General features: G+C 45.5%; 1 long non-coding RNA gene across 1 annotated transcript; it reads right to left on the bottom strand.

Annotated features, from left to right (window-relative positions):
* Positions 1–5863: 5863 nt before the first annotated feature.
* On the bottom strand, positions 5864–12701 carry LOC144148821 (uncharacterized). The gene is made up of 3 exons (XR_013318070.1): positions 12482–12701; positions 10770–10807; positions 5864–5995 (listed from the first exon to the last, which is right to left on the bottom strand). It is a non-coding gene; the product is annotated as an uncharacterized LOC144148821 (long non-coding RNA).
* Between the last annotated feature and the right edge of the window lie 1055 nt (positions 12702–13756).

Below are 13756 nucleotides of genomic sequence, written 5' to 3'. Positions count from 1 at the left end.
CTGCAACTATTTGCTCTATCCTTGAGCGTATACTTTGCCATATTCTTACAAAAAGTTGGGGTTTGCCATAGAAACAAGGTCCCGAAGCTGTAAACCTAATAGGCATGTGTGAATGTTGGTAACCTCTGTGCAGGTTGATAACCAGCAATGCTTTTTACCACATGACATAAAAGTGACACAGAATTAAGCTAAAAGGTACAGTCATCGACAATTCAAATGCGAACCGCGGAATGCACGGCGGAAGATACTGTTGCCGTCACCTAGCAGCGGCCATGGAAAAGACAAGGAGATGCGCATTGCGATGTCTGGAGCGAGGGTGCGTGTCCAATTGCGATATGTCGCCCTCTCCTCGCTCGCATGCTTGTATTGTCTCTATGCCGCAAGAGTGCTGAAAACAGCAATGCGGCGTGAAATAATAAATGCGGGCACTGCGTGCTCGGCGTACACGAGTGCCCGCTCCCCGACTATGCATGCGTCACATTCCAACATATTGTGCATGTGTGGTGCAATAACTTGAGCAAATAACGACGGACACCTGCACTGTAGACGCAAACTAGCCGGGAAGGAAGTTTTAAGTGCGAATGCACTTAAGCGAGGATGAATCGTCCGCCGCCGTCGTCCGCATAGCAACAGCTGCGGGTGCGCGCGCTCCTCGTCTTCCTCCTCGTCTTCCCTAGCAACGGGGGGAGATGGGCGCGCGCTACTCTCCTCCTCCTCTCTCCGCTCAGTGACTGCGGGTGTTGGGCGCCTCCTCTCCACTTCGGGCGGGAGAGCTCTCACTCGCGTAGCGGGCGCTCCGCATTCCGACGCGTGAGGGCGCTCGTGTAGCCCTCGCCGTAACGGCGGGCGCTACTCTCCTCCTCCTCTCTCCGCTCAGTGACTGCGGGTGTTGGGCGCCTCCTCTCAACTCCAAGATCACGATATCCACCGTAATCGCGCAATCAACAACCGTGCATTCGCACTTACACACTCTCCCCCTCGGGGAAGTGCGAGGGAATTTTTTTAACAAGTAGAGTGCCCGCTCCACGACTATGCATGCGTCACATTCCAACATAGCGTTGCATGTGTGGAGCAGTAACTTGAGCAAATAACGACGGACGCCTGCACTGTAGACGCAAACTAGCCGGAAAGGAAGTTTTTAACAAGTAATGTGCCCTGAAAAGTACCTATAGCAAAATATTTACTCCGTAGGCAAGGTGTAAAATTTCCCCGCATTTACACGAGGGGAAGAATGTGAAAGTGCGAATGCACGAGTTGAATTTGCGCCGTTCGGTAATGTTCGCGAAAGAGAGATCACACACACACACACAACTACAAAGAAAGAAAGATGCATTTATTCACAGACACCTATTTGTGTTGTCGTTGTACTTGATTGCTAGAGCGGATCTCAGCTTTGAAATTTCGTGTCAGTACTCCTTTAAGCGGGTGCATTAGCCCTTCTCACGCCCGATTCCTGGCGAATCCCCCACGTGGGTATGTGCCATGTCAGCGGCCAGGCAGCGCGCGCCCATCTCCCCCCGTTGCCAAGGAATACGAGGAGATTCCTGGCCAATCCCCCACGTGGGTATGTGCCATCTCCCCCCGTTGCCAAGGAAGACGAGGAGCGCGCGCACCCGCAGCTGTTGCTATGTGGACGGACGGCGGTCAACGGAATTCAGGGTCGCTTATAAAGTGCATTCGCACTTAAAAACGTGGAAGAACCTCCATGGTAGTACCGTTGCCCATCCATGTAGTGAAAAAGAGTATTTAGAATGACTCAACACCATTTGTGAGATGGCGTTCGGTCTCTTGTATACGACCACGTCCACAATAAACTCCCCATCTGGGGTAATCATCTCAAGGCGGCTGTCACCATGTTATCCTTGTGTTATTTTCGTATATCAGCACTTCAACCGTAGCTTAATGCTAATTAGAACGAGTTAGCAGGACGCGACGGTTGCATGCAGCTGCAAAACCGATACCGTACGTATACCCGTATAGATACTTCAGCCAGCGCGATCACGGGCAGACAGCGCGGCCGTGTTGTTTCAATCTGTTTATTTTGGCGATTGCTGTTGTCAAACTCTGCTGCTAACAAAGAGACAGTGCTCGCCGTTGTGAAAATTGCAATGTTCATCTGCTTCGCTTGCTCGCGCATACATAGACGATTTAAATTCTCGCGCCACCGCGTCAACGCACCCGACTGCAGCGACTCAAGTTGCCCTGGCGGCACTACTTGCTGCCCAGATGTAAACAACCTCCGTGCTATAAGCTTTAAGCCTCGCCTTGGGCCATCGTTTTTTCTTATTTGAGGAGGACTAGTCGGAGTTAACTGCGAAGTACCCGTGCCGCACACACGCACAGGCAAAGGAAGAAGCGCACACTCGTTTTATTTTACTTGTTTGTGGGTTTGGGGGTATGCATTCGCATTCTTTTGTAGGCCGGTTTGTAACAGATGCATTCGAGATAAAATCGTTTGTCGCACGCGGCGTCGTTTCAAACCAACCTGAGGGTTACTTCGTGCTGGCGAAAATCAGCGCAGTCAGACGGAAGCGGGAAGGAAGGTGAGGTGGGGTGGGGAGAGGTGGGGAAAGAGGGTGCTCATATTTATACGAAAGCGTCACGTAAGACGAGAAAAGGAGCGCAACCCGCCTGCGTTTCTCCGAACTTCAGGACAGAGCCGCACACGGGTATGTATAAGATGCAATGAGCCTATCGAACGATTAAATGCATATAGTGCGGTCCACGACGGCGACGTGGTTTGAACCCGAAATGTTTTTATTTCCTTTAGGATGGTAATGTGGGGTCGGTATACAATCGGGGCCTGTCAGTCGCCAGCTAAGGCCGCGTAATTAAAAACAAAAAATCATGCCCTTATGGAAGAGAACCGAGTTTGTCTTAGCATGACACAAGTATGCCGGGCATAAAAAGGAATATAATTTTTTAGAAGGGCAATGCATCAGTATGGCTAGGTTCCGCTGTCTCACCCTTCGAAAGACGCTCCACCGACCGACTCCGGTTATGCCGACTAACCAGAAAAACAATGCCGACACCTCATCTTCTACTAGACGCAGAGGAGGCCAGAAATCTTAGGAAAATTCAGACAAATACCTACCCACATAAGTCTAGATTAGCACTCATGTTTCCGGATAAGTATAACGAAGAATGCCAGAAATGCCATCAGAAGGCAGACCTCTTCCACGCTATATGGAACTGCCCGACCATATGGCAACAGAACAACTACAACACATCAATGGAGTCCTGGGAAGCGGCACTGTCCAGCTCGCACCTATCCAGTCAGCGAGAACTGCTGGAAAGAGCCAAGCTAGGGGCTTTCGCCACTGGAGTCCTGGAAATAGGATTCCACCCTTGACTCCACCCCCTCCTCTTCTACCTTTGTGAATAAAGTTTACCACCACCACCACGAAAGACGTTCCTCTCCTTTCTATTCCAGCCGACGCACGGCCGGGCTACACCAGCGGCGTCCGCCGCTCTAGCCCGCCGTGTCCGACACTCCTGCCTTCGGGACGCAGCCCACCCGAATTCCAAGTAACGGCTGGCAGAACCTCTGGTTTCACTCTTCCTAGAGTCACGTGTGTGAATTCAAGTGGCGTCGCATGGGCGATTGTTTTTGGTGTCGTTTAAAGCTTTGCTTTTAACCACCTCCACAGCGTGGAAGTGAGCCAATTTTTGTTATCTTTGGCAAACACTCTTTTGTTGGTTATAACTTTATGTCATAATCAATAGTAAGACCATACACAAAAAATTACGGGAATCATCTGACACTCGATTTTGACACGGAGCTTGCAGCTACAAAAAATGTACTGTGGTTTTCGTGACGGATACTTCTACAATCACGTTAACATTAACTAAGGCAGGTGTGTGTGGCCTGCAGCGTTGGTAATTTTGCAAGAATAGCGTTTCCATTTCAACTGTTTTTTTGTGCCATGAAATCATAAGTAATTTGAACCATGAACGAGGTTTACGTTAGCTAACAAGAATAGTAACGGTTGCGGCTACAAATATTGCACCACTCATGCTTGTCAGCATAATTCATTTCATTTCATTTATTGCATCCTTAAAGGCCCGAGGGCATTACATGAGGGGGGGGGGGGGCAACAAATACGGTGTGAGGCTGTACAATTCAATCTGAACAAATTATTATAAACAATACAGTTCTAAATACGCATATGGTAGTTTGGTCAAGAATGACAACAAAAACGAATCAAACAACAAACAAAAGAAACGCTTTGACTGTAATTAGAGTACAAACAACTTGGCAAAAAAAATTATACATACAGTACGCTGGTAGGACATATTTACAGCCACGGGTTATTGGGTGGAATCAAAGTGGGATTCCAATTTTGCGCGGAATGATGTGCGGTCAGGTGTGGCAACAATGGTGTCGGGGAGGTGATTCCAAAGTGTAATTGCTTGGGGGAAAAAGGAGTCGTTCATTGCGGATGTACGGCCGTTGATTCGTGCATTCGGGCCGTTGATTCGTGCAAAATTAAGGTGTCGGAATACGGATGACTCAGTCGCCTATTTTATCACTACTGTAAAAAAAAAGAAAGTGTTTTCTGACGAAGTGAAGGAATTTTCTGTATGACAACAAAATTAAGGTGTCGGAATACGGATGACTCAGTCGCCTATTTTATCACTACTGCAAAAAAAAAAGAAAGTGTTTTCTGACGAAGTGAAGGAATTTCCTGTATGACGAACTGTGTTACGACAGATGACCATACTTGATGACGCAAAGCCGTAATAAATTAGCTTTGGATGTAACACCACGAGGGAAATATATTTGCTGACACGATTTTCTTCTGCAGATCCTGATACATTATCGCGTTGAATGACTTCATAGATCTTAAGGCAGGGCAGGCTGTGCAGCACAAGGCAAAGCTGCAGTTGTAAAGCAAGTTGGTCCCTCCAGCAGAAGTGAGTATTGCCACGGCTAATTAGCAGCACATTTTCTATGAAAGTTAGCCACCATGGTAGGGGGGAGGCAGTGTAAGGGTTTGCATCTCTGTGTGCCCACTCACTTGATTAGATGCAAGCTGGCATCTTAAAGCAAGAAACAGGAGTCAACAAAATAACGCAATACCAAGGTGTTTTTGAGTCAAAAACAGAAAAACTTGCATGTGTTCTGAAAATACCCCATGCAACCTCAAAAATGATAACGCACGTTTTTCTCAAAAGAGCCTGGCAAGAATTGTCAGGCCGAAATAGACATGAATCACGGTATCATTTCAGAGCATACTTGCAGCGCTGCACTTTTTTTGCATCCAAACGTGGAACGAAATCATGAAAAAATATCTTAGAGGCACCTTCAAGGGCTGTGGATTTGCCTTCCTTTTTCTCTGCCTTGCATAATTGGAAATTTCTGCAGCGTGTCTGGGAACGTGGTCACTTTAACCCATACTAGGGTGTCTTGATGTCACTTGTGATAACCACATGGTGCGGTCAGGTCCTGAATTATTAATGACGTCGGAAAATGTAGCTGGTGCATGTGGTGGGATGTATAATGTGCTTGAGTATGTCGGTGTATTGTTTTACGACAGCCATAAGTAAATGCAACTTGTTAAATTGTTGTTACAATAATTGAGGTGCGGGGAGCGCGAATAACAAGGGCCGGGGTACTGAAAGTGTGGAAGAGTGTTTAATACATTTTACACAGACATGAATATGCCTCGTGTGTGTGCGCATGTGCACGTGCGCGTGAGTGGTGTGTGCATGCGCATGTACATACATGCATAATGAGAATACTCCCATCTCTTTGTTGTCATGCTGACATGTTCATAACCAGTTTTTGTCAAAAAATTGATTTATTATGGTGTTTAACACGCCACACACTCAGGCAATGAGGCAAGCCGTAGTATAGGACTCTAGATTTATTTTGAACACCTGGGAATCCTAAATGTGCGCTGAATTCTCGGAAGACACGGGCTTTCTCGCTTTTCGCCTTCATCAGAGAAGTGGCTGCTGCATTTTTTTTTAATATAATTAGCCAATAATTCTGAAAAGAGATAAAAAATTGTATATTTGGAGTGCTTGTGCAAGTATATATAATGGGAAAGCTCCCATTGCCTCATTGTATTGTTACATATTTATTAACAAATGCTCTTTAGGGAACAATTGTCATTAATTTTCTTCAAACGACAAATATACAGGTAGGTATTTTGAGTGCCCTCTGGAAGTATAATGAAACCATTTTATTGCAAGGCTTTGGCAAATTGAACATGGAATAAGCTTTTTTTATCCTGTCGGAGTAATAGTAAAGTTTAGATAAAAGCACTCGTTTGCACTCAGTTGAATTAAACATCCTTTTAAAATATCTAGAATAAAAATTGGCACACCTCAGTGTCCTTTAAGAAATATGGGTAAGCAGATACATCAGGATTAAGAGGTAGCATGATAAAGGGACCTTGAAGTAATTTGTAGGCATGGTGGGATTACTTGTGCAAAATGGAGTCGAGAGTTCCTAAACCGTGCTTCGACCCTGTAATGTTATTGTTGTAATTACTTTAGAAGAAAAATCCATTCAAAAGTGGTATTCCTTTTCTTCACGTTCCTTGTTGATTTTTGTCGTTTTCTATGACGCATAAAGTTTTCCTAGACTAGCTGAGGCTTGCTGCTAAATTTTGCTGACAAAACCAGTTGTCTAATCCTTCCACTGTTAGGCCATTGGAAATTGATCCTGAAGTGAAAACTGGGCCTAGACATGCTTTGTGCTGTGGTGACACTGGCTCTGTTTTGTGGGCATGCAGAAGGTGTTAAGCTGATTAAGGTCCGTGAAGTTAAAGACTCCACACGGCACACAAGTGGTCCGTATTTTGGTTAAAGACGCTTCGCTTATTTTACTTCAGTAGAATACAGGCTTGTGTGCATGGTCAACTGGTATGATGGCAAATAAAGGTCACTCTAGCGGAAGAGAAGGTTTACTATAGGGCATCTAAAATCAACCAAAACATTCTGCGTAAAGCATAAAACCAAGGTACAAGAAGCACGTTTGACACAGGTTGTGTGTGATTTTGCGCAGCAACCTCGATTGCGGCACAGGCGAGTTCCATCCACACGCACACACCAGCGCCTGGAGGTGGCCGATGGTCAGCGTCTCAGTGTGACAGGGCGCCAGCAGCTTGCTGACACACGGTGGTGAATCGGCCGACTGTTATCCTCGGATGAACACACGTGTTGTAATTAGGTGAGTACAACACGGCTGAAGTAAAGTTTGGTTCCTTGTTGAGGTTGGATGGTGTCGTCGTGGAGGGTGGTAAAGGACCCGATGACGAGACAAGGCAAGTAGATGATGAAGAAAAAGAAGTCTATTCACATTTATTTGCACAGACGATGAAGCATAACATAAGGGAAAGGAAAACTGGATTACAAATAAGAGGCGCCGTAGCGCACAAAGGGGGGTATCGCGGTACGATCCCTGGTGGGGTCCCGGAGGCCATAAGGTGCCAAACCGCCGCACGGTTGGCTTAAGTGGGGTCCTGGCACCCAGAAATCGCCACGGGAGCGAGACTTCGTGCGACCGCTCGCAGTCGCAGCTCTCAACACACTCATTGAAGCACCCGCGAGCAGGGCGCAGGCAGGCCGCCTCCCCACAGCAGCGCACCTGTCAATTAGGGTTTGACCCCCGCTCCCCCCCCTGTCCGCCGCCCCGAAGGTCGGGAGGAAACGAAAGCCTTCCCCACAGCTGCGACGAAGGTCTCCGGCAAGGCCGTCCCAAAGTGCTGCCACTCCGCCGACGGATGGGGGGACGATAAAACCAGGTGAAGGGACGAGGGTCATCGTCCCGACGGGGTCTATCGGCGCTGTCATCATTACAGATGAGCCAGAAGCTCTGGAAGTGTGGTCTAACCGCCTTACAGTTGGCCTCCACTGACACGGGCAGTGTTCAGCCACTGCTTACATCTTGGCTCGTCTTTCGTTGTAATTGCGCAGAGCAGCAAAGGACGTGGGAGTTTGGGGAAGCACGACCGGTTTAGCTGAAAGTAACGAAACCTCTTGGTACATAGTAGCGTTGAATTCAGTTGCTCCTTTACCGCCATACAACACAGCTGCCTGTCTCACTTCCTGTTTATTCTAATGCAAACAGGGGGGGCATCATGAAACTGCTACGAAGGAAATGAGAAAAGGAAATGCATTCTTTGTATAAAGATTTCTTAGCAATTAAAGCATCCTTCGGCAGCGCATTAACACTAGAATGGCTATGGGAAGGTCTGTTTCGTTTGAAACCAACTTGCTGTCCTCTTTTCACTCTCAATTGCTCTAGGTCCCCATCAGGAAAACCGTTTCGGTCTAAGGTGTTTGAATTGAAAACCTTTCATTTCGAATGTAGATCCTATACTCCGTAAAAATGAGTCGCCTGTCCTTTCAGGTACGGCAACATCTCGCGCAGCGCATCAGTCTGCCAGGGCGCCATATCCCAATGTCAATGCACACACTATGAAAGCAGATTGCATTTAATGCGTCACATTGTCTGGGTTTTTGCTTTTTCTTGCATAGTTTGTTGTCACTGTAGTAATTAATAGCAGACCCAGTCCTACAAATCACAGAAACGAGCCGTTTCTGTGATGTTTACTGTGAAAATACTCACAGTAACACGCCTTTTGCGCCGCTAGGAGGAAAAATCGGTTGCAGTGATAAGGCATAAGGGTAACTTGTTGTTCTTAAAGGGTCACTGAAGTCAACTAGCAAGTTGGTTTCAAACGGAAGTCGGGCCTCCTCATAGTCATTTAAGCATTGATTTAGTGCCAAGATGCCTTAAGTGCTGAGAAACCGCTGTTCAAATGCTCATCTAACGTGCCGCAAACAGCCACTGTAGTCGTTGTTTGCATCAGGATAAACCGAAAGCAAGTGAAGCAACGGTGATTTATAGCAGTATAGAAGCAAATGAATACAACATTACCACGTACCAAGCAGTTTGGTCAGTTTCGGTCAAATCGCTCATGCTTTCCCAAACTCCCCTGTCCTTTGCAGTTAGAGACCACTAAGCAAAATATTTCTCCATTGGACCCGCGATCAGTATTTACGCTTCATTGAAGAAAAACATTGACCTTTTGACGCCCCGCAAGTGTTGACGTCGAACGAACTTCTCGTGCGTAGCTCGCATGCTCCCTTGGAAAGCGGTACTGCCACCCCAAGTATGGACGAGTAGCACCATCCAGTGGCAGCCAAGAAAAAAATTGCGCGCGTCAGGCCATTTAAGCCCTTCCGGTGTAACTGTGCGCTATGGCTAGTTTCAACCTTATTTTTAAAAACAGTCAGGTGTAAGAAGGGTTAATAGTGTTCTACGTGAGCTAATCTATCAACCTAGAGAGACGTGCATTTTACCTTCACTTTCATTTAAAATTGTGCTCGAGTAAATTGTACGGTAGTAATATCTTTTATTGCTGCAAAAGCCAAAACGGTTAAAGTACTGGGACTTGGTTTTATGAAGCCTTTGCATTCCTAATTTAAGTACTAAACTTCGCAGGGAACCTGGCCTAACAATTTTATTACTATACCGAAAAATTAAAGTTCATTTAACTATAGTGTCTGTTTTGAATTTTACGTGTGGGACATTTTTTTTTTGCCTTTTCAGGCAGATGTTTCCCTGACTCCCTGCCCGCTGTCCGTGAACAGGTTAGCCTCCACATCGATGGCCAGCGTGTCTTTACTGCATCATATTTACTAGGAGGACTGTGTAGTCTGTTTACATCGTTCTGGGATTTCAACATTCAATATCCCAAGAAGGCACACAGAACTCTAATGTTTGTGGAACATGCCTTTTTGGGTCTTGCCAGGACCAAACCCGGTGTGAAGGCTTTAGAACTAATTAAATTTTACCGCATCAATATAGTTCAATAATATTTTAGTTGTTTTCAATCCTGTAATTATTGGAATGTAGTAACAAAATTGTGTATTATGTTTCTGACTTCTTTTTCTTTTTTTACTGAACAGGGGATATTTGATGGGCCATTGTGTATGCTGATAATATTACTATCTTTTAATCAAGCAATAATATTAACGAACTAACTTTTACTTGAAACAATTATCTAAATAATGTTGGCAACTGGTGCCAAATCAAACAATTAAAAATTATCCGAAAAACAAGAATTTCATGGCTTTTTCTTCTCACTCTAAAGAAGCTGTCCCGATACCACCCATTCTGTTCTATATCCTTGCCATTCACCCATCGGGCTCGGTCACTTTTCTTGGCGCATTTGTGTCTTGATCAAAACGCACTTGCTTCCGCTACATATTTTTCGTTCTTTATATTACTCATTTATTCATAGCCATCTCACTGCAGTCTGTCTCGTACGTCATTTATCTCTTGTGCCTTTACCACCTACAAAACGCTCGTTACCTTTCAGCATCAAATCGTTACGCAGCTCTCGCTCCTTTCACCACCAATTGAAAAAAAATTCGTTGTTTTAAACCACTGCAACCATTTTTTTACAATTTGTGTACTGTGTACTGGTGCGTACTGATAAGTTCTGATAAGTACTGACGCGTTCTCGATCCGCTAGTATTATAAAATGATTTCACATACCATGCGGTTGTGTTTGTGCCTATCTGTTATTCGCGTATTTCCAGTTCTTGTAGTAATATTGTTTCTACAGTTTGTTCAACTAGCATTGTATTGCTGTCCTCCATTCCTAACTGGCGTGGTATTTAGCAATGTACCATTTGTGCTTTCTAATAGGATGTCGGCCTAAGTTTTTATTTCGAAACCTCCTTGTGTGCACTCTGAAAAATGTCTTACCAGTACTGCATTTGTGTTATTGGTGATGTCTTACCCTGTAAACTTGTATGCCAAAGTTCGTTTGAAATAAACCTGAAACCGAGAAAAACAGTGTGAAATCAATACTCTCGCAGGGAACTAGAAATTCTCCCCTGTCGCCTTGAAAAAATTCCTTTCGGAAGGCCTACAAAACCTAAGTTTTCGTAAAACTCCTTTCAAAAGAAATATATGCTTCCTTTGAACCTCTTAAAAACGCCCCTAAACTAACATAAGTACTTCCCAAGGGAGCTAAAATAGACTCCTATTCAACCGCCTAAAAATTCCATAAACATCACTTAAAAATGCCTTGAAGTAAAAATACTCCATTTTGATCTCCTTAAATTCTCCCAAACATTTTTTAACACTCCCTAGACACCATCTTTCTATCGCCTAAAAACGCCATGTATTGAGGAGGTAAACAAAACCTCCTTGTTCCATGTAGTAAAAAAACTCCTACAAGGAGGACCACTAGAGGACAGGCGAAAAAGAGCCTCTAGGGAGTATATAGGAGGAAATAAGTTTAGAGTGATGTATGTTGTGCTGCCTTATATTGCCTCTGAAAAATGTCTTACCAGTACTGCATTTGTGTTATTGGTGATGTCTTACCAATAGTGCATTTGTGTTATTGTTGTGTGGGGACATTAAGCAGATCGGTGTAGGCTTGGCGGTCGCGGAATAAATGGTCCCGGAACAAATGGTCAAGGAACAAATGGCCCCGGAACTTATGGTCCCGGAACTAATGGTCCCGGAACTAATGGTCCCGGAACAAATGGTCCCAACCTCTAAGTAGGAAGAAATGGTCCCACCACTACTAAGCCTTAGCGCCTGCATGAGGGAAGGAGGGGGGTCAATGTATTTATATTTATGCTTGTATCTGTGCACAGTGTATTTTGCGTCTGTTCGTACACAGTATATTTGGTAGTGCTGAATTTGCTTGAACTCAATGCTGTATACAAACCTTTTTTTGTCGCACGTGTACCATCTCCCGTGCTTGCTTTGTTCGTACTTTTTTGTTATTCCGAGTGCCAGGCAAACCAGTGCTGAACCTTTCAATCAAAAATCTGCGTGTACTGGGCCGCCCTCGGCCGGTGTTTAAAGTTAATACAATAACGGGTTACCGTAACTTTCTTCGTGAATGCAGTTTTCTTATGACGTGGAGCAACACAACTGTTTAAATTAACATGGCTGACGTGCAATACTCGCAACAATACATAATTTTGTTAATGCTTGAGAAGTGAGTCTGGCTTCATCCAGTGAGTTGAGCCTATTTACAGTGACGGTATTATTGTCACTATACCGCCACTATACCGCCGACGGTATAGTGACGGTAGCATTGGGAAGCATCTCGATGAAAATGTACATGTGAAATTGTTTGCTGATGATTGTGTTCTTTATTCTGTTATTGATAATTGCGATTCTCAAGTTCGTTTGAATAACAACCTGTGTAAACTCGCGGACTGGTGCAGACGTAATGGAATGTTAATTAACTTCTCTAAAACAGTTTCTATGACAATATCAAACACGAAAAATTCGTTGATTCATCGCTATCAAATCGGAACGCGGTATATTAACACTGTATCTTCTGTTAAGTATTTGGGTCTAACTATTACAAATAACCTTAACTGGGACACACATTACGACGACATTTGCAACAGAGCTTTTAAAAAGCTCTGCTTTCTGCGCAGAAAGCTGAGGCGCTCACCGCAAAAAGTTAAACTAGAGGCTTACCGCACATTAATCCGACCAGTCCTCGAGTATGGATCAATTGTATGGTGTCCTCACTACACGAAACACATTGAAAAAATTGAGCGGATCCAACGGCTAGCTGCACGATTCATTGTTTCTGATTACAGACTCAGATCATCCGTTACTAATGTTAGTTGTGTAATAAACGGCCACCGGATGGTGCCACGTGTACTGCAGCGCGCATGCCTGCTCAAGAGACCCCGTGACTCACCGCAGAGTGCGCGCACCGTCCTGCGCTTTTGTAGCTTTTGTTTTTTTTCGTTTGTACGGGCGTATTGTCTTACTCCCGCGCGCCGCGCGCTCGCGCGTATTACGTTTCAATAAAGAAGATGGCAGCTTGACGGCCGCTCGTCGTTTCTTTCGGCTCCTCGCGAAGCTGCCGCATTCTGTGCTCTTCGCATTGTGGTCATGCTGCACACACCACAAAAACTAACAGGTTATGGGCCCAGGACGGTGCATCGACCATCATTGGCGAAGAACTGCAACGGACTGCTTTGTGATGAGCTGCGAAAGTTTCGACCATGAAGAAGCGTGAACAGTCAAGCCACACCCATTTCTCTGCTTCACGTGCTACAGTCCAGCGACAAGCGTGTGGGGTGGTGAAAGTGTCGGGACGAAGTGACTGACGAACGGTGTGTGCCTAATCACGAAGAGTGTGAAACAGGGCGTGTGGTTTTCGTTAGAAGGACGAAACGTCATACGACACCTGCTTCACTGCTGACGCCACTCGAGCTGGTGCTTACACAAGGCGGCGGTCACAGTAAGTGGCGGAACGACGCGGCTGCGGAGAAACGAAACTGTCGGGAAGAAGGGACTGACATTGCGTTGTGCTCTGCAGTTGTGGCGTGAAAAAGAAGAGTATTAGAAGTACAGGTTGTGCGTTTGCCGAACTAGGGGAAGACCATTTCTGTTTGGCATTCAGTTCAACATCAAGATGGCAGCATCAGACGAGTTCAGACTACCAAAGTTGGCGGCGGACAACTACCATACCTGGTCTATAAGGGCAAGAGCCGCTCTCGTGCCGAAGGGATGCTGGGACGCCATCGAACCCGGTTATTCTGAGGAAATGACAGATAAAGAGAAGAAGGTAGACAACAAAGCACTGACCTTTCTATTCCTCGTCGTTGAGGACAATTACCTGGATGACATCGGCCAAAGTAAAACTGCGAGAGAAGCGTGGACGACGCTTGAGGAGATGCACTCGAAGTTTGGACTTCTGCATATACTCCAGCTAATGCGTGATTTCTTCAACGTAAG

The sequence above is a fragment of the Haemaphysalis longicornis genome, unplaced genomic scaffold (assembly GCF_048455015.1).
Source record: "Haemaphysalis longicornis isolate Haplotype H1 unplaced genomic scaffold, Haemaphysalis longicornis Haplotype H1 scaffold_8, whole genome shotgun sequence".
Classification (NCBI taxonomy): Eukaryota; Metazoa; Arthropoda; class Arachnida; order Ixodida; family Ixodidae; genus Haemaphysalis; species Haemaphysalis longicornis.
The sequence above is the reverse complement of the archived record's forward strand: the minus strand, read 5'-3'. Positions and strand labels throughout refer to the sequence as shown.